Raw genomic sequence first — 25,409 nt, 5'->3', positions numbered from 1 at the left:
TGGCGGCTGGGGAGGCAGGGGGCGGAGAGCAAGGGGCGGAGCGGGAAGAGCTGCTGGCGGAGCTAAGTAACAGATGTTTACACAAAAAGCCGATTTGATGCTGTGCACGCGCTTTAGGCCACGCCTGAAAGCCACGTGCACTGTACCAAATCGGCTTGTTGGTTAAACTCTGGTTAAAGCCCTATATCCTCGCAAGCTCGATGCGTGCGCATCGAATAGCGAGACCTAAAAAACAACTGCGTGCAAAAACTGTCCACAGACTCTGCTCGAGTTTTGCACATTTTTGCTATGACTGACAATAAAGTGACATAAAGGCTGCCTCTAGGAGACTGGGCTCCCCCAGCTGGGGGTGCAGGCAACTGCCACAAACTAGGAACTTGACTTACCTCCTAAACTGCGTCGGACTGAAGACCTCTATCTTTGACCAGAATTGTATGTGAACTTTAACCCCCTTAGCCTTTTCCAAAAAGTCCTCAGAAATGTCACCACTACCTTGGATATCACTGTGCGGCGAGGTACTTCATTAGATAGATCAGCAGCACAATCTTAATGCCCCTACAGTGCACTGCTTAGACCCTAATGGACAATATCTTAGGCGACCTGGTGACTAGCACCAGAAAGCTCTTCTGTTTGCCAGTGAAAATCACTAATGACCAGTTCAGGGCAGTGTCAATAACAAGATAACCAGCGCTGACCGCCATCTGTTTCCAATTAACGCGACAATTGGAAACAGATGGTGCTACTGCTCGCTCCCGAGCACCCTAGGCCAGGGGACAGAGAAGGAGGGACATGCACCCACCTTAGACCATTTGTGTGCTGTCTTTCTTAGAAAGATGCACACAAAGGCCAATTGCAGGTGATTAAAAAAAATTAAAGAAAGAAACACACGCACGAGCGTGTTCAGGGTTTAAAAGCCCTTACTAAATGCCTCGCAGAGCAGCGCATGCGCGCTGGCTCAGGCAAAAGCTAAAAAGGGAGAAAGAAGCCTGAGAAATACAGGGAAATAGTAGCAAACAGAGAAAGCAGGGATGAGGAAGAACCGGGATGGGGAAAGAAGTTTAAGATGTTAGAAGAAAGGGGCTGGAGGTAGAATCAAGCCTGGGTACCCTTGGTAATAGGCAGCCCAGGCGATGGTTGTTGGTAAAAACATTTGAACCGAATATTTCTATTTTACACAAAACACTGACCATTCTTTCTATGAAGAACAGATACGCTGGCTGAGGTTAGCCGATAAAGTTTAGAACTCTGACAAACTCCCTCCCCGTTTTGCACCTCTAACAAAAAAAAACAAAAAAGTTAAACATGCAGGAAGCTTCCAAGGAGAATAGTAGGTTAATGTTGGAGGTGTAGTGTGATCTTTAGAGGCGGAGAGGATAAGCTGATCACGGTGAGAGGGCAGGAACACTTTCCTATTAAGTGCCACCGTAGCCTAGCCTGTCCGTGCACCCACCTTCAGTTCATGTATTACTGGCACTGACAAAATCGGTAGAGTAAGTGATCAATTTGGTGCACAATTCTCAGGTTGAATTTGCTCCACTATATAGTGCCTGCAGTATAAAGGAAACTCCACCACCGGACCCTATTAAGGATTTAGCACATCGCCACACCGCCAAATCAGGCTTTATACCTGGCACCCACCATTGCAAGAAATGCAGCACATCACTGTACCAGATTGCCAGCTCGACCCAGCACAAGTACATGGTACCGTGAGCCTGGTTCACAGAGGGGTCAGAAAAACAAGGAGCCATGGGGCCGTGAATCTCTGACGGCTAACAGTAGACATATCAAGGATGTAAACGAGCCGCCAGACAGCACACTGGGCTGGGTTTGCGGTAATAATCACAAATGCAGTAATTTGCTTTATTGCAAATACAGGATGGAAGGGCAGGAGAGCATCAGGATGACAAAAGGATACAAACCATGACAACATTTCACAAGGAACTCTTAGAATACCAATTGCAATGCTGCATTAGCGCAGGTTGCGCTGCTAGCGAGCTGCGATATTTACGCTTTTTAAACCTACCTTTTTGTGTATTTTGGTTGTGTTGAGTTATTTACCCCCTGTTCTTAACTCGATCTCTGTGTCTGGGCTGTCCCCTTACTCTCACTTAATTCTGGAATTCGCACCGCCATTTGGCGGGTCCGGGTCCCTGGGGCTGGATTCCTGGGCGCCATCTTGGCTTGGGGTAAGTGTTTGGAGCGCGGGCGCCATTTTGGAGCGTCCCGACGCTCGAGTTGTTTAGGGAGGCGCCTATTTAAAGCTGCCCTCTCCCGCGCAGCGGGAACGCGCAGTGGGACGCCGTCGCTTAGCCGGAGTCGTGCCAGAGTCCTGCCCGTCTGCGCTCGTCCGCGTCGAGGTAGCGGGTGCGGGCCATGGACTCTGGCCTCCCTCCTTATTTTCAGTCTGTTTAACATGGCGGCGCTCAGGTACGATCGTGCTACTCTCATCTCAATAAAAGATAGTTTTCGTGTTTGTCATCATGACCCTCTATCCCCTCTTTCAGGACCATATGACTGTGCCTGTGGTTTCTTCTCCCTGGCCTCTCCCACTGGAGTTCGCCCAGTTAGCAGGACTGTCCGTGGTATCCATACGGAATGGACCGGACAAGCACTTAACATATGGAGTTTGAATGTAAGATCTTTGGTCAAACACCATCAGTCACTACGGGATATGATTGATAAGGACCTTCCCGATATCATCTTCCTGACCGAAACTTGGTTACAGGACGCGGATACTGCCATCATTAACCTGGCTTTCCCCTCTACCTATATGGTGTCTATCTTGAACCGCTCGACTAGGGGAGGTGGTATAGCCATGGCGACTAAATCTTGTTTCCCGGTTGAGTGGAAGGCTTTGGACCTTCCTATGTGTGAAAGCGCATCGTTTAAGGTAAAGGTCAGTCATCAATTCACCTTCAGCGGTGTGCTTATCTACCGTCCACCTGGGAATGACACTGCCTTCAAAGCCGCCCTTGTGGATGTGGTCAGCTCCTTGGCCGCAACTTGCGCTAACTTCAATATAGTAGGCGACTTAAATATACATCTGGACCAGTCATCATCCCCTTCCATCAGCTCCTTGCTGGCGGACTTAAAAGCGATGCAACTTGACCAACTAGTCACCTCCCCCACCCACATAGGAGGACACATATTGGACCCCTTTTTTACCACCTTAGTTCTGGCTAGATCAGCTGACCCGATGGTGGTGGGTTGGACTGACCATCTGCTGGTTAAAGTGTCATGCCCTCTTGACACTCCACAACTGAAACCTGTAGATAAACAGATTTTAAAGCGCAATTGGCGTAAACTTAAGCTGGAGGAGTTTGTCAGGATATTGGAGACACAACCCCTGGGCAAACTGCAGAATGTAGAACAGGGCTATGAACAGTTCTGCAACTGGGCTCTTACTGCCCTCGACTCTCTCATACCTCTGCGCTGGACAAAATGTCATGTTAAAAATCGTAGCCATTGGTACAATGAGACTCTTGCCGAGCTCAAGAGAACCTGCCGGCAAGCTGAGAGGGCTTGGAGAAAAGCTTTTGATCCCACGTTAAAATCACTGTACTTTGCCCAGCTTAAGTCCTATCACAGAGCTATTTGTCAAACCCGGGCCGCATATTATGCAGCTGAGTTCTCCAACAGCCCTAACCCATCTAAGTTAATCTTCAAGGTACTTAAAGACCTGATGGGGAAACGGGCCACCTCGCAAGAAATCTGTACGGACTCGCACTGTGAAAGCTTGGCATCCTTTTTCGTGGAGAAAGTGCAGAAAATCTACAGAGGATTTACACCAGCTGGCGCCGGGGATGCTCCTAGTGATGTAAAGGTCTTGGTGTCCGAAACCCTGTCAACTTTACCGGCCATGTCTAATGAGGTATTCGACTCTGAGCCTCAAAATTAAATCTGGCTCCCCCTTAGACCCTTTGAAGCCGGAGTTTTTCGCCTGTCTCCCGCCTCTCTGTCGTGAGCCCATTTTGGAGTTGATCAATCTCTCCCTCAGTGAGGGCGTGGTCCCGCCATCCTGGAAGCAAGCTGTGGTCAAGCCCATTCTGAAGAAATCTAACTCTGACCCCTTGCTCCCGGAGAACTATCGGCCCATCTCCCTCCTGCCTTGGACCGCCAAGGTCACTGAGGCGCACGTGAACACCATTTTGTCTGCCCACCTCTCGCGTAATAATATTCTGGACGAGAGTCAAAATGGGTTTCGCGCTCAACACAGCACTGAAACTGCTCTGCTCTTCATGATCGAGCATTTGCGGTCAGTGCTAGATGCGGGGCAGACCGCGGCGCTCCTATTGTTAGACCTGAGCGCCGCGTTTGACACGGTGTCTCAAGACATTTTGCTGCGGCGTCTGGAGGAAGTGGGTATCGTGGAGAAGGCTCTTCAGTGGTTCCGCTCGTTCCTCTCGGACCGGTTTTTTAAAGTAGCCATTCCACCTGGCCAGTCCTCGTACCACTCTTTGGAACTGGGAGTCCCCCAGGGCTCTGCCCTTAGCCCCACATTATTTAACTTGTATGTGAAACCGTTGGCTGCTGTCGTCAGGCAATGTGGCCTTACTATGACATCGTATGCCGACGACACGCAGCTGGCGGTGACACTCAGTGGGGACCCTGAGGTGACTGCGCCCAGATTCCGGGCAGGACTTATAGCTGTGGCTAGCTGGATGCGTAACAACTGCCTACAGCTTAATGCCAAGAAAACCGAAGTCCTGATTGTAGGGAAGCAGGCGGAACACTGGGGAGACCAGTGGTGGCCTCTCGAACTGGGGGTGAGGCCCATCCCAGTGGCCGAAGTCAAAAATCTGGGGGTATGGCTGGATTCCAACCTTTCTTTTACCAGCCACACAAAGAAGACAGCAGCTACCTGTTATGGTATTCTGCGAGGACTGAGACCAGTCCTCAAATTTTTCGACCCTCCCACGCGACAACTGGTGGTTCAGGCCTCTATCCTTTCCCCGATAAAGTACAAGAGTGCCTTGCTCCTTGGAGTCAACCAGGCTGAGGCGACTAGGCTTCAGAGGGTGCAGAACGCTGCTGCACGGGCCATTGTAGGTCTTCCGAGACGATGTTCTGTCTCTCCTGTCCTGGCCTCTCTGCACTGGCTTCCGGTCAGACAGAGAATCAAATTTAAGGCTCTCTGTCTGACATTCAAGATTCTGAAGCTTTCTTCTCCCCCGGCCTTGGCTGGCCTTATTTCTTCGTACGTCCCCACGTGGTCCCTCAGATCCGAAACTCACCATCTGGCGAACAAGCCTAGGTTCAGGCTTAGCAGGATGGGGGGTCGTTCTTTCCGTGTTCTGGCGGCGGATCTATGGAATTCCCTCCCTGTACACATTCGCGCCCTCAACAGCCTGACTCTTTTCAGACGGGCCATCAAAACCCACCTGTTCACCTCTGTTATCTAATATTCCCTCTTCTCAGCCCTGACCTGTTGTGTTGTGCACATGATCAGGCGCCAGGACGCCCCTTCGCTGGGGCAGCTGCTGCGCCTAATAAATGTTATTAACATAACATAACAATTAGAAGTCACAGCCCCACATGGCCCAGCTTGCAGAAAAATAAAGACTTCTTAAAGGGCGGCTGTATTCAAAGTATGCACTACAAAAAAGTAGATAACTTCATCATGACATTGAGGTCATTGCGCATGCCACTACTATCTTAAATTGGGGCAATATTCACTCAAAATATTATAGTAGATATTTTCTATGCGGATGGCAGGCTTAACAGGAATTCAATATAAATAGTTGTCGTCATGGCGGGGCGGTAGTGAAAACCGATGCCCTCAGACAACTGCCTTTAACCTTTGATCTCAGCCTTTGAATGCACAGCAAATCTAACAGGCGAACAGGATTTACAGCCTTGGTTACAGAAACGGACCTAGTGCACTGAAAGCATCTACGCTCTGGTTAAATGCTTTTAGTGAAAGGGAGAAGTAGTTCCATACAGATGCTACAATGGGATAAATGTTAAAAGTACATCGGAGCTCTTACTCCAGACCAACTTCACCTATGATTCAAATTTATAAGCTCTAGGCCCTGGGCGCCGCTCTTTATGGCGCTGAGTTATGGGGGAATATGGATTCAAAAGCCCTGGTTACTTCAGAAGGTTTCCTGTGGCAGCTGTAGGGACTACCTGTCAGAACTTCATTGCTACCCCTAAGTTTGGATGTAGGGCTCAGACCTATCTCGGACGTTCAGCGTCAGACCAATCCGATTTTGGAGAAGAATCTGGGCTACTCCAAAGCCACTTCCCTACTGTCAAGGTCTGGAGGAAATCCCTGATATGCCGGGGTTGAGAGACGTTCCCTGGATAAAATACGCAAGAGACCCGGAGGTGTTAAAAGGCTTTAGGAGGACACTCCGGGGGGGGGGGGCAAATGGTTAATTTCAGGATGTTGCAACCTTGGCATTAGGTATGGAAGAATATAGGTTCTTGCCAACTGATATCAGCCAAACCACAGTTTTTGCTATCTCTAGGTTCTAATACTCCAAATGGTGTATCAGGCAAAATCAGACTGCGATTACTAACCAAAGTCAATTCATTACCATTTGGTACTGGGCCGCAATTTATTTGCCATTCTCACTTGCCATTACTGCACTTTGTTTATGTGGGAACAAGTTGGCACTTTGCTTTTATTTGCACTGTACTTTAACTTGTGTGACCCTAGACTATAGATGTCCCCCGTCTGACAGCCGATTAAGCATATATGTAATCTGATATGCTTTTATTTTGCCTTTTATCGAGTTTTTTAATGCCATAACATAGATTTTATAGTGATGGTTTTAGTATATCGTGTATTTGTACTTATTTTATTTGTTCTTTTATGGCATTTGCCAAAATAAAGACTTGATTGATCTAAGATTATATGAAATACAGAAACCGAAAAGTTGCTCAAGAAAGGTCACTAAAAGTGCCCTGCAGGACTGCCTAACCCCATGTTAACTACAAAAAAAATCTAAAGCATCAAATCGATGCAAACCAAAGACTAGGGAGGAGAAGAAAACAAAATTCCCTAGGCCTGGCGACAATCAAGGGCAGAAGCAAAGGAACCAGACGGAACCAACCCAGATCAGCAGGAGCCACAAGAACTGACGGAGGTGCAGAAAAGGTAACCAGCACGCCACCTGAACGACAAAAATGAAGGTCACCCAAACCCCACCAGCAAGGAGAGGCAGGCGGGACACGGACCACAGACGCCCAAAAGGTCCCTGGACGAGAGCGTGACAGCAACGATAGAGCCGAGGCTGGTGCAAGGCAAAACAGACCCCGGGGGCCACAGGAAATCACAACAAAGCGACCCCTCCCATCAAGGGCACCGAAGAGGACCAAGACCAAGGCAAAGCCCCAAACAGGAAGGCAAACACCCACCAGGGGACCCTATGCACAAGAAAGCATAACTAATCGGGAAGGAAGGGGAATGCAGAACGAACAAGACAGCCGACCGCAGGGGACAAGCAAACTGACCCGCAATGTTCCACATGCAACAAAGTAGCTGCAAAGGCAAGCACCCAGGAGGCCGAATACACCACCGAAACCACCACCACCACCGAACCACCACCACCGCAACTACCACCACCACCACCGAACCACCACCACCACCACCACCGAACCACCACCACCACCACAACTACCACCACCACCACCACCGCAACTACCACCACCACCACCACCGCAACTACCACCACCACCACCACCGCAACTACCACCACCACCACCACCGCAACTACCACCACCACCACCACCGCAACCACCACCACCACCACCACCGCAACTACCACCACCACCACCACCGCAACCACCACCACCACCACCACCGCAACCACCACCACCACCAAAACCACCACCACCACCACCAAAACCACCACCGAAACCACTGAAACCACTGAAACCACCAGCACCACTGAAACCACCACCACCAAAACCACCACCACCAAAACCACCACCACCAAAACCACCACCACCAAAAGCACCACCACCAAAAGCACCACCACCAAAAGCACCACCACCAAAAGCACCACCACCACCACCAAAACCACCACCACCACCAAAAGCACCACCACCAAAAGCACCACCACCAAAAGCACCACCACCAAAAGCACCACCACCACCACCAAAACCACCACCACCACCAAAAGCACCACCACCAAAACCACCACCACCACCAAAAGCACCACCACCAAAAGCACCACCACCAAAAGCACCATCACCACCACCAAAAGCACCACCACCACCACCAAAAGCACCCACCACCACCAAAACCACCCACCACCACCAAAACCACCACCACCAAAACCACCACCACCAAAACCACCACCACCAAAACCACCACCACCAAAACCACCACCACCAAAACCACCACCACCACAACCACAGAAACCACTGAAACCACCAGCACCACTGAAACCACCAGCACCACTGAAACCACCAGCACCACTGAAACCACCAGCACCACTGAAACCACCAGCACCACTGAAACCACCAGCACCACTGAAACCACCAGCACCACTGAAACCACCAGCACCACTGAAACCACCAGCACCACTGAAACCACCAGCACCACTGAAACCACCAGCACCACTGAAAGCACCACTGAAACCACCACCACAGAAACCACCACCACCACAGAAACCACCACCACCACAGAAACCACCACCACCACAGAAACCACCACCACCACAGAAACCACCACCACCACAGAAACCACCACCACAGAAACCACCACCACAGAAACCACCACCAAAACCACCACCACCAAAACCACCACCACCAAAACCACTACCACCAAAACCACCACCACCACAGAAACCACTGAAACCACCACCACCACAGAAACCACTGAAACCACCACCACCACAGAAACCACCACCACCACAGAAACCACCACCACCACAGAAACCACCACCACCACAGAAACCACCACCACCACAGAAACCACCACCACCACAGAAACCACCACCACCACAAAAACCACCACCACCACAAAAACCACCACCAAAACCACCAAAAGCACCACCACCAAAAGCACCACCACCAAAAGCACCACCACCAAAAGCACCACCACCACCACCACAACCACCGAAACCACCACCACAACCACCGAAACCACCACCACAACCACCGAAACCACCACCACCGAAACCACCACCACCGAAACCACCACCACCGAAACCACCACCACAGAAACCACCACCACAGAAACCACCACCACCGAAACCACCACCACCGAAACCACCACCACCAAAACCACCACCACCAAAACCACCACCACCAAAACCACCACCACCAAAACCACCACCACCAAAACCACCACCACAGAAACCACCACCACAGAAACCACCACCACAGAAACCACCACCACCAAAACCACCACCACCAAAACCACCAAAACCACCAAAACCAAAACCACCACCACCAAAACCAAAACCACCACACCAAAAAACCACCACCACCACCGAAACCCCCGAAATCACCACCACAACCACCGAAACCACCACCACAGAAACCCCCGAAACCACCACCACAACCACAGAAACCACAACCACCGAAACCACCACAACCACAGAAACCACAACCACCGAAACCACCACCACCACACAAACCACCACCACCACCACTACCAAAACCACCACCACTACCAAAACCACCACCACTACCAAAACCACCACCACTACCAAAACCACCACCACTACCAAAACCACCACCACTACCAAAACCACCACCACTACCAAAACCACCACCGCTACCAAAACCACCACCGCTACCAAAACCACCACCACTACCAAAACCACCACCGCTACCAAAACCACCACCGCTACCAAAACCACCACCGCTACCAAAACCACCACCGCCACCACAGAACCCACCACCACAACCACAGAAACCACCACCACCACCACAGAAACCACCACCACCACCACAGAAACCACCACCACAACCACAGAAACCACCACCACAGAAACCACCACCACAACCACAGAAACCACCACAACTACAGAAACCACAGAAACCACCACAACTACAGAAACCACAGAAACCACCACCAAAACCACCACCACAGAAACCACCACCACAACCACAGAAAACCACCACCACCACAACCACCGAAACCACCACAACAACCGAAACCACCACAACAACCGAAACCACCACAACAACCGAAACCACCACAACCACCACAACCGCCGAAAACCACCACAACCGCCGAAAACCACCACAACCGCCGAAAACCACCACAACCGCCGAAAACCACCGCAACCGCCGAAAACCACCGCAACCGCCGAAACCACCGCAACCGCCGAAACCACCGCAACCGCCGAAACCGCCGAAACCGCCGCAACCGCCGCAACCGCCGAAACCACAGAAACCACCGAAACCACCGAAACCACAGAAACCACAGAAACCACAGAAACCACAGAAACCACAGAAACCACAGAAACCACAGAAACCACAGAAACCGCCGAAACCACAGAAACCACAGAAACCACAGAAACCACAGAAACCACTGAAACCACTGAAACCACTGAAACCACCACCAAAACCACCACCAAAACCACCACCACAGAAACCACCACCACAACCAAGGAAAGCACCACCACAACAACCACCGAAACCACCACAGAAACCACCACAACCACAGAAACCACCACAACCGCTGAAACCACCACAACCGCTGAAACCACCACAACCGCCGAAACCACCACAACCGCCGAAACCGCCACAACCGCCGAAACCACCACAACCGCCACAACCACCACAACCGCCACAACCACCACAACCGCCACAACCACCACAACCGCCACAACCACCGAAACCACCGAAACCACCACCTCCAAAACCACCACCACAACCGCCGAAACCACCACAAGCGCCGAAACCACCACAAGCGCCGAAACCACCACAAGCGCCGAAACCACCACAAGCGCCGAAACCACCACAAGCGCCGAAACCACCACAAGCGCCGAAACCACCACAAGCGCCGAAACCACCACAAGCGCCGAAACCACCACAAGCGCCGAAACCACCGAAACCACCGAAACCACCACCTCCAAATCCACCACCACAACCACCGAAACCACCACCACCACCACCGAAACCACCACCACAACCACCGAAACCACCACCACCACAACCACTGAAACCACCACCACTGAAACCACCACCACCAAAACCACCACCACCAAAACCACCACCACCAAAACCACCACCACCAAAACCACCACCACCAAAACCACCACCACCAAAACCACCACCAAAACCACCACCAAAACCACCTCAACCGCCGAAACCACCACCACCACCGCCGCCGAAACCACCACCACCACAACCACCGAAACCACCACAACCACCACCACCACAACCGCAGAAACCACCACAACCACAGAAACCACCACAACCACAGAAACCACCACAACCACAGAAACCACCACAACCACCACAACCACCGAAACCACCACAACCACCGAAACCACCACAACCACCGAAACCACCACAACCACCGAAACCACCACAACCACCGAAACCACCACAACCACCGAAACCACCACAACCACCGAAACCACCAAAACCACCACAACCACCGAAACCACCACAACCACCGAAACCACCACAACCACCGAAACCACCACAACCACCGAAACTACCACAACCACCACCACAACCACCGAAACCACCACCACAACCACCGAAACCACCACCACAACCACCGAAACCACCACCACAACCACCGAAAACCACCACAACCACCACCACAACCACCACCACAACCACCACCACAACCACCACCACAACCACCACCACAACCACCACCACCACCACAACCACCACCACAACCACCACCACGACCACCACCACAACCACCACCACCACAACCACCACCACCACAACCACCACCACAACCACCACCACAACCACCACCACCACCACCACCACCATAACCACCACCATAACCACCACCATAACCACCACCATAACCACCACCATAACCACCACCACCAAAACCACCATCCCCACCACCATCCCCACCACCAAAACCACCACCAAAACCACCATCCCCACCACAGAAACCACCACCGAAACCACCACCGAAACCACCACCGAAACCACCACCACCACGCCCAAAACCACCACGCCCGAAACCACCACCACCACCGAAACCACCACCACCACCGAAACCACCACCACCGAAACCACCACCACCACCGACACCACCACCGACACCACCACCGACACCACCACCGACACCACCACCGACACCACCACCGACACCACCACCGACACCACCACCGACACCACCACCGACACCACCACCGACACCACCACCGACACCACCACCGACACCACCACCGACACCACCCAACTTCCTAAACAAAAAAAACAGACCCGGATGAGTTGAAGAACCATCGTCTGATCTAGTTACTTCTTACCTCTGTGTAAATTCTCTAGAAACAACTAAGCGACAAGTTAGTTAAATTCATTAACAATCATTACCTACTGGACCCCTCTCAAAAAGGCTACAGAAGCGGCTACAGCACGGAATCAGAACACATTGCTGCAACAGACTATGAGAATGTGGACAGATCAAGAGGGGACTGCTGTCCTAGTACTATTGGACTTGACAGGAGTCTTCGACATGGTCTCACCCTCACACATGGTCAAACTGTTACAGCAAGTAGGGTTGGGAGCGAAAGCACTTGAACTGTTTAACACCTTTCTTATTGCGAGACATCAGATTGTAAGTTGTGGTCCGTTTAGAGCCAAGGCGTCATGTGGGGTGTCACATAGCTCCTCACTCAGCCATACACTCCTCACTCAGCCATACGCTCTAACTTGACGCCTCTCCCTTGGCAGCCTTAGTGAGATCCGTAGGATTCTAGGTCATAACAAGCCAAGGACACAAATGATTGCGTCCCTCACTGAGTTAGTGAGGCATTTACCCGCAGAAGTCCAAGGTGTGGATTGAGCCTGTCTCCTAGGAGATTCTGAACAGGAGAAGCAGCTCCCGACCCCCAGGCTAGCAGACCACTGGCTGTTCAGTTACCAGGCAACTGAGCCCTCCTCTCACGCCTGCCCAGGCCCCTTAAGGCCTTGCTGGGTGCACCCCAAATCATTCTCCATCTTGTGAGTTGCAGCCCACCTGTGCCCCAAATTTCAGTGAGCAGAGTCCAGGAAGTGGTAAGGAGACAGACTAGTGCTGTCTCATCCCAAAACAAAAGTTGTTAAAAAACGATATTCCCCTTCTGTGATTACGGTCTTTGCCTGTGGTTGTTAGTTTAAAATCGTAGTTTTAACCTGCCTGTGAGGGCATATTTTATCACACGTTTTGTGTTTTAAACATGTGGTTTTCCCTGCCCGTGATTGCTTCCATTAAAAGTGTCCAGTTGTGGGATTTGCAGTCCAACCTCTGGTTTATCCCTCTCATTCCTAGTGACAATTCAGTTTTCCCTCCAAATTTCTCCTTTGCTCTGTGCTAAGACCTGTATGTTAAAACAGTGCACCCCTAGCCACTATTTTGAGTTCACAAGCCAGTGAAACTAGCCTCCCTGCCTCCCCCCAGCAACAGGGATATTCTACATCAGAGGGTGCTTCTGTGAGCTGTTTAAACTGTGTTTAGTAGGGCCTGTGCAGGTCGTTATTTGTCCAGTAGAGGGAGTAAAGTTGTATTCAAACAGTATTGTTAGATTTCAAGTTAGTGTGGCCTTTACCTGCAGAAGTCCAAAGTGTGGATTGAGCCCGTCTGTCTCCTTCGAGATTCTGAACAGGAGAAGCAGCTTCCAACTCCCTGGCCAGCAAACCTTGTCTGAGGTCGCTGGGACCTTATATGGTCTGCTTGTGGTTGGTACATGTGTATACTGATTGGTGGTTGTATCTGTATCTGGTGTTTCTATTGGATTAGGGTTAATATCCTCATTGGTTCGGTATCTGAGTGTTCTTATTGGTTTATGGGTTCGAGTGGTGTGCTACTCGCCAGAAAAGCGCTTCAACAACCATCAGGGGTCAAGTGCTATATGAATCCAATCTGTTCTTCCCCTTTTATCCCTCCGCTATCCTTCTCACTCCAAATAATCTGACTAAATATCTACCACTGAAATTACTTCATATTTAACCATATTAATTCACCACTAATCCTTTATGTGCTTCCTGAATAGCGTGCTTCCTGAATAGCGTGCCTCAGCAAGTGATATATAAATACAAACTTTTTCCTCCTCTATCCTGCTATCATTCCAAATAACTGACTAACCTTCCCACCACTTAAAAAATACTTGCATGTTTCACTATACTAATTCAACACTAATCCTCTATGGGTCCCGGAGTAGCATGCTACTCGCCGAAAAAGCGCTTTGATGCCTCGTTAGGGGTAGTAAGCGCTATATAATTGCAATTACAATACAATAACCTGAGATGGCTGCGATGACTGGTGTGAGTAGCTGGATGAAAGATCATTGCCTTAAGCTTAATGCTGAGAAGACCGAAGTCATGGTCTTTGGGGGCAAGTACTATCTGGTCAGAGCTTTGGTGGCTGGAATCATGTGGGCCCCTCCCTACTTCAGCGGAGTCAGTAAAGAACTTAGGGGTTCTGCTTGATACATCTCTCAACTTCGATCTGCAAGTAAATCGAACCACATGCACCTGTTTTTCATTATTCGATCCCTCTGGAAGATATTTTATTTTATTCTGGAGGAACTTTGTAAATCAGTGGCTATCTGGGTAATCACCTTGCAATCTCGTTTCAACATAAACAGCTACTCCCTGAACAAACTTCAGATGGTACAAAATGTGGCTGTGCACCTCATCCTCAAAATATCTTTCAGGGAGAGAAGGCCTTTGAAAATCTTCACTGGTTCCCAGGCAGGAAGCAAGTGATCTTTAAGGCACATAGTACAGTCCACTCAGGTCTTCATGGCAAAGGCTCACTGGCCATTAGGTCATCCTTTAATTTATATACGCCAACCAAACACTAAAGACCAGCTTCAAGCAGGAAAGTTACTGTGCCAAAATTTCAGAAAGGCAAGATGGGGCACACGCTCCTCCATTGCGGAAGCCACATTATGGAATGCCCTGCCGAGCAAAACCCGCAGAAACGGACTCCTATTCCTCGTTTCGAAAACACCTAAAAACCTGGCTCTTCTGCTCTTAGAGTTTCTGGGTCCTGACTGATTCCAGGCTCATCTTCTCCAGTCTTTTTTTTGTTTTAATCAGGTCATTGTTTTCTCTCCCTAGTCTCTTATGTCGGCTGTCTACCGAGGGGGTTTGGGAATTCCTAGATACAGCGCCTTGATACCTGCGGGTTTATAGCACTAGACAAGTGTATTTTTCATTTCCAGTTTCATCAGGACTGCAACACTTTGACCACCACTGGCCTGGCTCAGGTTGAGACTGTCCTCAGGGCGGGAGCCTGCAACAGATACCGCTGTAGCCATGTTGCATCGTAAACCGCAAGGTCGAAAGCACAATGGTTTGGAAATGGCCACAGAACCTAGAGATGGCAATAGAGGGCCATGTTGTTCACTATATATTTTTTATATTAAAGCTTTATTTTGTGCCAGTTAACTTGAAGTCTGTTTCCTTCAAAGAGCATTAAACAATGGGAATGGATTAGAACTACAATAATTTGGTTTTGTTTACCTTTCATTAATAATTTGTTGATAGAACAGTGGTTAATGGTGAGCACCAGTCGATTTACACAAGCCTGTGGCTGCAGCTTTCACAACACAACCATAGATTTACTGTACAATTTGCTTCATTTTTCAGCTTTGCCATCCCCCCAAAAGAAATGTATCTAGCTCAAATAGATGAAATTAGTGCTAGACAGTGTACTCCATAATTAGCGTTTTTGCTGCAAAATGTTGTCCTCCATGCCACATAATTCTAGTAGCCCTGACAACTGAAGATCTGCATAGACGTTTGTGGGCAGTCACTAATTATGAAATCCATATTGCACAGAAAACTGAAATATTATCCATATTCTGTAGATCCCTTTTAAAAATAGACTAGATGGACTGCAGACAAAGGGTACAATTCTACTTCTTTTGCCATGCTTAACTGGAATTGTGTGACAGGTTAGAACATGAACGGTTTCCCTTGTACTTTTTAGAGGAAATCCATACAAGCTAATTATATTTCCCCACAACAGCTCGACCAAATTGCATTTACATGACATTGTGGTAAACAGCCAAACTCAAAAGGGAAACACCATCAGTCGAGTTTTTGGCACCAGAAAGATACAAGATGTCACAACACTGTATGCAGATATCATTGATACTGCTCACGGATTAAAGTGCACATTCACTCACTTTCCAGAACTGAACAAGCTTAAATATTTTTGTAATCCGAATTTTATTGATGAACTTCAGATCCTATACAAGGACAGAGACTGATATAAATTGATAGAAAACTCAATGAAACTTGATACCCCTACATACTAGGTCAGCAAAGATGGAAATCTCACTTTTAGGATTAAGTGGTCCTAGTAAAGATAAGGATGAATGCCTTGGTTAAAAAGAAGATTGCCCACTATTGAAAACAAACATAATACTATGGGGGCAAGTCAAATCCAAGAAGTGCAAACCAATACACCCTGCTATTCAAAAAACTTTAGATACTGTCTAACATTTGTTAACAATAATGGAAATGCATATCCTTGAGGTTTAAGAAGAGAATCCAATTAAGCTTCCGCATTGCCTGAACCTTACACTTACAAACACTTTCAAGATTTCTTCCTCAAACATGAATTGAGAAACTCAATGCTTAGATTGGACTTCAATTCCTACCTTCTTGGGATAAGGAAATTACCTCAACTAGAAACCTTTCCCTCTCTACCACTTTGGAACCACTTGAATAGTTTTCTTCAAAAAGAGAGAACACACCTCTTTTAACAAGATGTATGCGTGGGAGAACCCAGCCAGCTTCTACACCAAGGTTTATACCACGTAATCACCACTTAGTTTCTGCAGTTTTACCAATATTTTTAACAGCACATTCCATCTGGTCTTTCAGCCACTGGAGAAAGTATCCCCAACTCATCCCTTTGTCTGAGCCACAAGCTCCAGTAAAGATGTTTAATCAAATAGTATTCAATCTCCACTTAATCAGAATGAGATTCTATCTTTCAGCACTTAAAAGGGGTAATATTCATCTTAACAGGAGTTCATCAGAGTAATCAGTGGATTTAAAAAGTTATTTGGAATCTATTTTCCCCTCCTCGTCAGGTAGGCGCTGCAATACAAAACGGGCTCCCTATGAGGGGCTCATTGGTGAAGATCTTTTATTCCATGCCATTTGGTGCCATGGGTGTGAGGGGGCTATAGGTGTAGATGTATGAAGTGAGGGTCGGTGGACCATGAAGGGTTAAAACAGTAAGTGAAAGGCCAGACAAAAAAGGTTTAATGAAAATGGCTTCCAGCTTAGTTAAAAAGTAAATGCGGCGCATGCCTGATATGATGTGTCAGGATACAGCGCTCTATAATGTGGTCAACATGTTTCTTGCCTCAATGGCTCTCCGAGCTTACACCAGCGAGGCTAGGGATGCTCTCCCACCATCCTCCCCCACTCGGATCCCCATCATGACACTGAATATGTGATTCATCTATATTCTTTAAATGTTTTACTAGTAACTGATGTAACTTTTTAACGGATGGTAATTTTGTAACTTTTTGGAACCTCATGTACAGCGCTCCGATACATTCAGGTCTAGCCAGCGGTTTCTCATACACCCTAACACCCACCTACCTTTCAACCAACAGCTCCTCAAGACCTGTCATCATTTTGTTGTGGCTTATTTATCGTTAATTGAAGAGTAAGAGGGATATACTTTGGGCAGATGTTTCCCTTTGTCTTTCTGTCATATCTCCCCCTACCCTGTTACTCCAGCCCCTCTGCATTTCCTCTGACCTCGTCCTCAAAGATCTCTATATGTTCTCCCTGCAACCGAGGTAACCTGTAACTGATGTAATTTTTTAACAAAAAGGATGTCATGTAAAGCGCTTTGATACCTTCGGGTCTGAGCTATTTTAATCCTGAATTCTGAGACCTGAGCAACATGGCTGATACCCGGGGAGCTGCTAGACAGCTAATAAGGTGATTGGCCCTGGTTTTCCCTGGTTTCCCCCTCGACCGTCACCTACCCAGTCGGAAATTGCGCACAGTTCTTCCCCGTCTCCCTGCTATGGCTCCTTCCTCCCCTCCTTTAATTTGAATTCTTTCAATCTCGTTGTTTGTTTACTGTACCGTACTACGTTACGGTAACTGATGTAGCTTGTAACGCAAAGTTCCTCTGGTAAAGCGCTCGGATACCTCTGGGTCTAGCCAGCGCTATATAAACTTATAAAATCAAATAAACTCAAAACTGGTTCCCCTGTTCGCTGAGACCTGAGCAACATTCTGATATCCGGTAGAGCTGCTAGACAGCTATTGAGGAGATGGGCCTTGGTTTCCCCCTGACCGTCACCTATCCAGCTGGACATTGGGCACAGATCCTCCTCGTCTGCCTGCTATTGACTCATTCCTTTCCTCCCTCCTAGGAATTCTTGCAACATTATTTTTGTGTACTATACCTTTCTATGCTCTTGTACCTGATGTAACTTTTAAAGTAACAATCCTAAATGTAAAGCACTCCGATACCCTCTTGGGTCAAGTTTGCGCTATATAAAACTTTGTAAAATAAAAAAAATAAAAAAATAAATGTCATATGATCTAGCGGCAATTTGTCAGGAACTAGAAACAGTATCTACAGTAGAGTGGTCCTCTAGTCTAATAACCTTGATAAACTACAGAAAGCACCTCAGATGTGGTACCTGTAGTTGTAATGTTCAACCGAAAATAAGTTGGCGACTCACACCATTGACTCCCGGCAGGTAAGACACTTGGTAATTCCAGAATCGTGTATCCAACGGCGAGGTAGTCAGTGGACCTACCCAAACGATGCCTGGACTGTCAAAAGACATGAGGCATAAATGAGAAGACTAGCCAGGCCCTAGGAACTGGTTTCCTCAGTTAATTTTCTGTAAAGGCACCGAGCTGTGAAAAGTTCATCACGATTTACCCAATATGAATAAGCCTTTTAATTTACTTTGTCAAGATTACAAATGGTCTATGAATCAACCCTGAAGTAATAATTAAGTTTATGCCAGTGCTTTTTTTCCCCTTATTGTGATAATAATCTACTCTCTATTCATACACAACCAACTTTTATATAGATTCACGCTCAAGTATTCATGTGTGTTTAACCAAGAAAAACAACCAGAAGATAGTCTGGCTAAATGGCTGTGTTGAATGTATGTAACCTCTAGAAACAGATACTTCCTTTGTTGAACTTAGACACTTCGTTTTTATCAAGACATTACTCACCAGCCCAACTTATCCCCCAGGTTTTCATAGCTTTCAGGCAGACAAATACACTGGCTACTTAACATCATGTGTTCAGGGTAGTAATTTTCTCGGACTCAATCTTTTAAGGCCTTCATTACAAGAGGCGCAGTAAATTGCGATATGTGCAGTAACTGGACATATTGTAATTAGGAGTTCTGTGATAAAGATAAGCAGATAAAACGTGCTCTCTAAAGGCAAAAAAATGACCGGTATTTACCGGAACATAATGATTTTGGTGCGGCAATCCCCTAGATCTGCATGAGATTACTCAAAAGTTCGTAGTTAGATGTCATTTGACATACCGATAAATTCCAGCTCACATTTTATCAGGTACAATAAATATATCAACAGCTATCAGTCCACTCCTAATGAGGCCCTAATTTGTCGATTGCTTTAATCCATACTGGGCCCAACAGATTACATGGAAATTAGGTCCACATTTTGCATTTAACAGCCACCTTTGGTACAAATGTAATCACTGAAAGCATTATATTCTCTTTCTCAACACTCCAAAAGAGCAGATTTGCAACCCATCCAGGTCCTGAAGTTAAATTGCAATGAAATCTGATATAGGAATACCGGACACAAATGCAGTCAAGTATACAACAGTGCTAACTGTGATTATTGCACTTAATTTGGTGATACTGGTATGAAAACTATCTATATACACATTGTGAAGCCCTACATTCATTTGTAGATCCATGTACACAAACAATTCCTAGATCAGCAGCAAGTTTGTCAACAGCTCAAATTGTATAACCAGCCCCGGTTGTAGGACAGATCACCATGCAAGCAAAAGCAGTCATCTTCACCGTCAATGGGAGAGCATATGATGGTCTGTTTATGAACAATGTGCATCAACCCAACAAGAAAGGAAACCAGTCAAAATACTCACCCTGGTTACTGTTCCAGAACATGTTATGTTACAAGACTACAGTGCATTTCTACCATGTGTCCAGTCAATGAGGCTTTTAGAAGCTGTAATTCAATTTCAGTTCTGGAGTTGTTGACAATCGTCCACAAAAGACGACCATACACAAGCATTACAACAACCTAACATTGCCACCATCATGGTTGCTGCCTGTATTGAGGAGCACAGCCAATGCTTCACACACTAGCAGATAGCGGTGTACGAGCCAGAATGCCTGGCTCTGGCTAAGCTAAAACACATTTTCATTTAAGGGAGGTTTAGTAGAACTTAAACTTCTTCCTCCCTCTTGATTCGTGAGATAAGCTAAAAGGCCTCATGGAATATCAAGCCCGAAACAGGCCAAGTTTTCACAGGTGGTGATGTGACCTACTGGCTACAGCTGCCAACAACGTAATAGAAACCAGTTTAGAATCCTGGAATCTGCTGAGCAGCCTTTGAATGCCAGCATGTGTCCATGCGTTGAGAAGAAAAAAAAGTGTAATGTCTGTCTGTTGTGAAGCGCTCCTATGTTCTTGGGCAAACTTTGGGCTATGTAAAGCAGCTAAAAATAATATGCAAAAGTTTCTCTCACCCACGCTCTAATCTCATCCTCCAAGGTCTAAGTATTAAGCAACTTCTGGTGTCAGAACCCCCAATCTAGTGGCTGAATAGTACAGCGTGAAAGAGGGGGGGGGGGGGGGTAGAATCAATCCAGGCTCCCCGCTTGACTGAATTATGTGATCCTAGGCAATTTTTTTTTACAGAGCATACTTTTTATTTATCATGACATATGAGAGCATCTTCAAATATGTGAGTCCATGATATTTACTGTACCAAGAAACTTGTGTTTGTTTATTGTCAGATTTGAATCTGTGCCAATATAGGGTAAGCAAACACAAGGAGATGATGAACAGAGCGCCGAAAATGTTCAGACACTCACCCCCAGTCCCATTTAGAGTACATGTGACAACTGAGTTGAGTTTTAGTGAACTAGTAGCATGGTCAAAGCAGGAATGTTTCTCAGTGTATGTTTAAAAACCCGAACATTCAATAAGTACTTGTCAATGCAAAGATAATCGGAGTTTAATAAGGTGAAGCGTTTCCGCGTGTGAAAGGAATACACTTATTTCGGTGACAATCATGCTCCAACATTATGTTTGTTGCACTATTTATATGACGAATCGGAGCCAGCACTGACCCTTGTACCGACTTTCTCTATTAATTGGATGGGTAACCCACCTCTCAGCAGACAAAGAATCGAGCAGACTCAAGTTGCGATTTGTGAAACTTTTTTTTAAATACACGGTATACAAGTTCCATGAAACAAAAGAACTGCATAAATTACGTGCGCATATTCCGACAGTTTAGGTGTCGGCACATAGAATAGAGAACGACTTCAGCAACGTACGGTCACAACAGGGTACCACTACCAAATATGTATTCGTTCCACAGCAATGTTATTTGCAAGGGTCACTGGTGATGCGATGCTCATAGCCCGCATTCCAACCTGTGACAGCATTAACACATACAGCCCTTGACACTGAACACTAAATCTTTGAGTTAGACTGTTGGCTTGCACCTGACCGTTGTACCATTTTAGAAAGAGGTCAATTACTAAACCACTAGCGGGTGTTAATATGGCATTGGATTTCGCTATTACTCAGCACGTACGAAGGTCAGTGTGCGCTCGATTGTCTTTTGTAGGTATAGAAAGCGGCGAACATGGACCTGTGGGGAGCGAAGGATTAAAAGGTCGAACTGACCGGTCTCCGGATAAAGACTGGTAAGCGGCTCCTCTCCTTATCGACCTACTCCTGCGAAGCCCGAACAGGCAGACGGGCGAATCTTCGTTTCCTTACCCCACTAGCCCAAAAGTGATCCGCTTACTGCCGATCACAACCGCCTCTGAACTCCCAAGGGCTCTTTAAATACGTTCTATAAATACTACCGGGCGCGATATGATGACGTTGTCGCAAATCTGGACAGGTGATTGGTTCATTCTGCTTCTCCCCGAAGCCTGCGGCAACTCTCTGTCAACGTACAAAGCCCATCCAACTCGAGAGCTAAACAACGGACTAGAATTATTGTTTCCTCCTGGATACGCCCAAGTTGCTCGTCTCTCTGCGTACAAGAGGAAGGAGGAAACACTGACAGTGTCATCTGAGGTAGCAGGGAACCAACTAGCCTCACGTTCTGTAACAGTTTTACGAAAATGATTTACTGTATTTTTTAATATAGTCGTTCTCACAATTTATGTACTTTTGTTTTGATATTCTACAAGTTATTAAACGAGAAAAACTGCATTGTAAATGACTCGTAAGATATACATGCCAATCAAAGATAGCCACCAGTATCAACCATGGTATCCTTTTCAGGTACCACGTCTAGCAGTGGATTTAAATTCTCATGTTTAATACGCCCGAGTACCAAGATTCGCAAAACAAATAGGCCAGCAGGTCTGCCATCTAAAATGCGCATCGTCTCTCGCGCATGCGTGCCAAATTCCTAGTACCAGCGACTAGTTGATATCAGAGGAGCTGAAGTGCCAGTGCTGTATAACGTACTGGAGAAACTTACCCCACGACTGTGTACGAATAGAGTATCCGGACTTTCAAACCCGGGGTTCATGACCACAGTCTCTGTACTCTGGGTTTTGTAGTGGCTGAAGGTGCTTTTCGTCTCACTGTCATAGCTGCCAAGTTTTCAGTTAACCTGAGTGAGACATTACCAGTTTATTTGGTCCCTTATGTGCATAGCTTTCAAGGTTTTAGATTGCTTATGTATGACATTTTCATAATTTCAGTGTAATTATGAGTGGCATTTCAATGACTATAAGTGACACTTTCTCGCTGTCAAAATCAAGCAATGAAGACGAGGGAAACATATAAATATAAGAAATTACACCCATTTGAGCAACAAGAAGCTCTAAGAAGATCTTAAAACCTATAGCTGGCACAAAAAAACAAGCATTGGCATAGCCAATAGATCTCGCCGTTGGGACCTTAGAAGTGTTTGCCCCTGCACACTTGATGTTGTTGCACCAAGGATATTGTGCTGGGTAACTGAACACTTCTAAGGTCCCAAAGGCGAGACCTATTGGCTATGCCAATGCTTGTTTTAAATACACTGCACCCTTCCCTCCGGGCTATCCATGGCCCACCATAAGGGTGACATATGTATTAAAGAGGAACATTTGGGCCTGCCACAAGGTTTATTTTGAAAAGTCGAAATGGCAGTTTAAAATTGCACAAACAGGCTTCAGTGGCAGGCCTGAAAAACGTTTGAAGGGCTACTTAAGTGGGTGGGAAAATCAGTGCTGCAGAACCACTAGTAGCATTTAATTTAAAGACCCTATGCACATGTAGTACCACTCTACTATGGCTGTACAAATACATTAAATATGCTAAGTGTGTATAAGCCAATTCTACCATATTTAATGGTGAGAGCACAAGTACTTTAGCACTGGTTGGCAGTGGTAAAGTGCACAAGGTCTTAAAAGCCAAGAAAAACATTCAGAAAACAGGAGGGTGTAGACAAAAAGTGTGAGGATGACCCTGCAGAAAGGGCTAAGTCAAACAATGTGAAAATAAATTTTTGTTTGAACACTACTCCAGAGTGCTGGGTTACTTCAGTCTTCAAGTCCCTATACCACAAACACCATAAGAAAACTATTTGTGTTTTTTTTATCACATTATGATTACAATAAAGATGTAAAAAATTAAGCTTTGTGCAAACCGTTGTGGTAGAAACTTGGTTTAAAAATTCCCAAAATAATAAAGTTGCATTTTCCATTTTTACAACCCAGAAAATAACTGGCCAGCGGCATGTCAACCCCCAACTCAATTTTGCTAAGTACCTGTAACATGGTGCTTTCAAGAGTTCCCTGCTCATTTAAGGTCCCTTCAACTAAGGTGTTTTTAGATCTTTTTATTGGCATATGTAAACAACACAACGGCCTTCTTGCTGTGTTCATCTCACCTTTACTGGTGCAGGCCGCCCTTCCCTACATCCCCCCTCTTGAAACAGATCGTGAACCCTAGTAGTAGGCACTCTGCTTTGCGCGCTACATGGAGGCAACTTAAATATAAATCTTTGGGAGAAGTTCCCAACACCTGCCTCTAAAATTAGTCAATACAGAAGACTGATTTCCGACTAATGTTACTTGTCCTTTATGCACTATATTTCTACGGGAGAGATTACCTCCGCCAACCAGTCCTCTTTTTGACATGTCGACACACAAGAGGTGGAGCGCGGAGAGTTGTCACTGGCTTTCGAAAACATGTACTTACTTCCTACGTTGCAGGTTGGGGCTCTTAAGTCGTGATCACAACAGCAGGCTTGCAATGGCCTGAACTGCCACTCGCTAAAAGATGACTGGTTTGGGTGTCAGAGCGCTTTACATTTCAACTATCTTCGAAGTCAGCCGTTATCAATTATTTCACGTCAGGAGCATGTCTATGTATTCCACTAAAATTGGCATATATTTATCCATACAGAAAAAAATGTAATGAGGAGTAAAATAAATCCATAGATTACAGTCTAGATTATTGTGTCGTACATTAGCTTTAAGATAAGGCCATTTGTTATGTTTATTCCAGAGCTGTATGAGTCACATATTCTATCTCCATGGTAGCGTCTCTTGTGGAGACAGTTACTACCGGAGATTCAAGAGGCTGGCAGCTGGAGTTGGTGGTTCCTTACATCAAGAATAAAATATCTTGGAAACTTACCAGTGTATGCTGCTTCTTAACAGTGGCGATGAGGTGAAGCTTGCGAGGGACAAGCCTGCCACCAACTCTCCCTCTGAACCCATGATTTGCCGTCTTCTCCTCTGCTGACGACTGCTGTCCAGAGACCAGTGAAACGGCGTCTTCCTCCGATTGCTGATTTGACTCTCCTGGAATTCCGCACTTCCTGGTACATTTTGTTCCAAATTGTGACAATATTGACTAATTTAAGGCTTTTCCAACTGTTGCCTCTTGTGACTTTGGCCTGTGCCCTGCTCGTGCATATGCTTGCCCTGTGCCTTGCTCTAGCGCTTTTACGTCATACGCACGTAACGTAATGTGCGCAACGTAACATGCGGCTATCTTTGATTTCAATTCCAGTCACCTTTCCCTGTTTCCATGACAACGCTGCT

The 25,409-nt window shown here is 46.9% G+C and overlaps 1 protein-coding gene across 3 annotated transcripts in view; it reads right to left on the bottom strand.

The window, feature by feature from the left end:
* The window catches only part of KRAS (KRas proto-oncogene, GTPase), an 85,942-nt gene extending 63,758 nt beyond the window's left edge, over positions 1 to 22,184 (bottom strand). Inside the window, exon 1 of one of the 3 annotated variants that reach the window (XR_015295736.1) lies at positions 22,033 to 22,170. The gene's annotated coding sequence lies outside the window, so the exon portion shown is untranslated. Of the gene's footprint in view, positions 1 to 22,032 lie in introns of all 3 variants that reach the window. The other 2 variants (XM_086920279.1, XM_086920282.1) reach the window with 2 other exon arrangements.
* Between the last annotated feature and the right edge of the window lie 3,225 nt (positions 22,185 to 25,409).

Source organism: Lissotriton vulgaris, chromosome 1_1 (assembly GCF_964263255.1).
Source record: "Lissotriton vulgaris chromosome 1_1, aLisVul1.2, whole genome shotgun sequence".
NCBI lineage: Eukaryota > Metazoa > Chordata > Amphibia > Caudata > Salamandridae > Lissotriton > Lissotriton vulgaris.
This window is presented reverse-complemented; position numbering and strand designations above follow the sequence as displayed.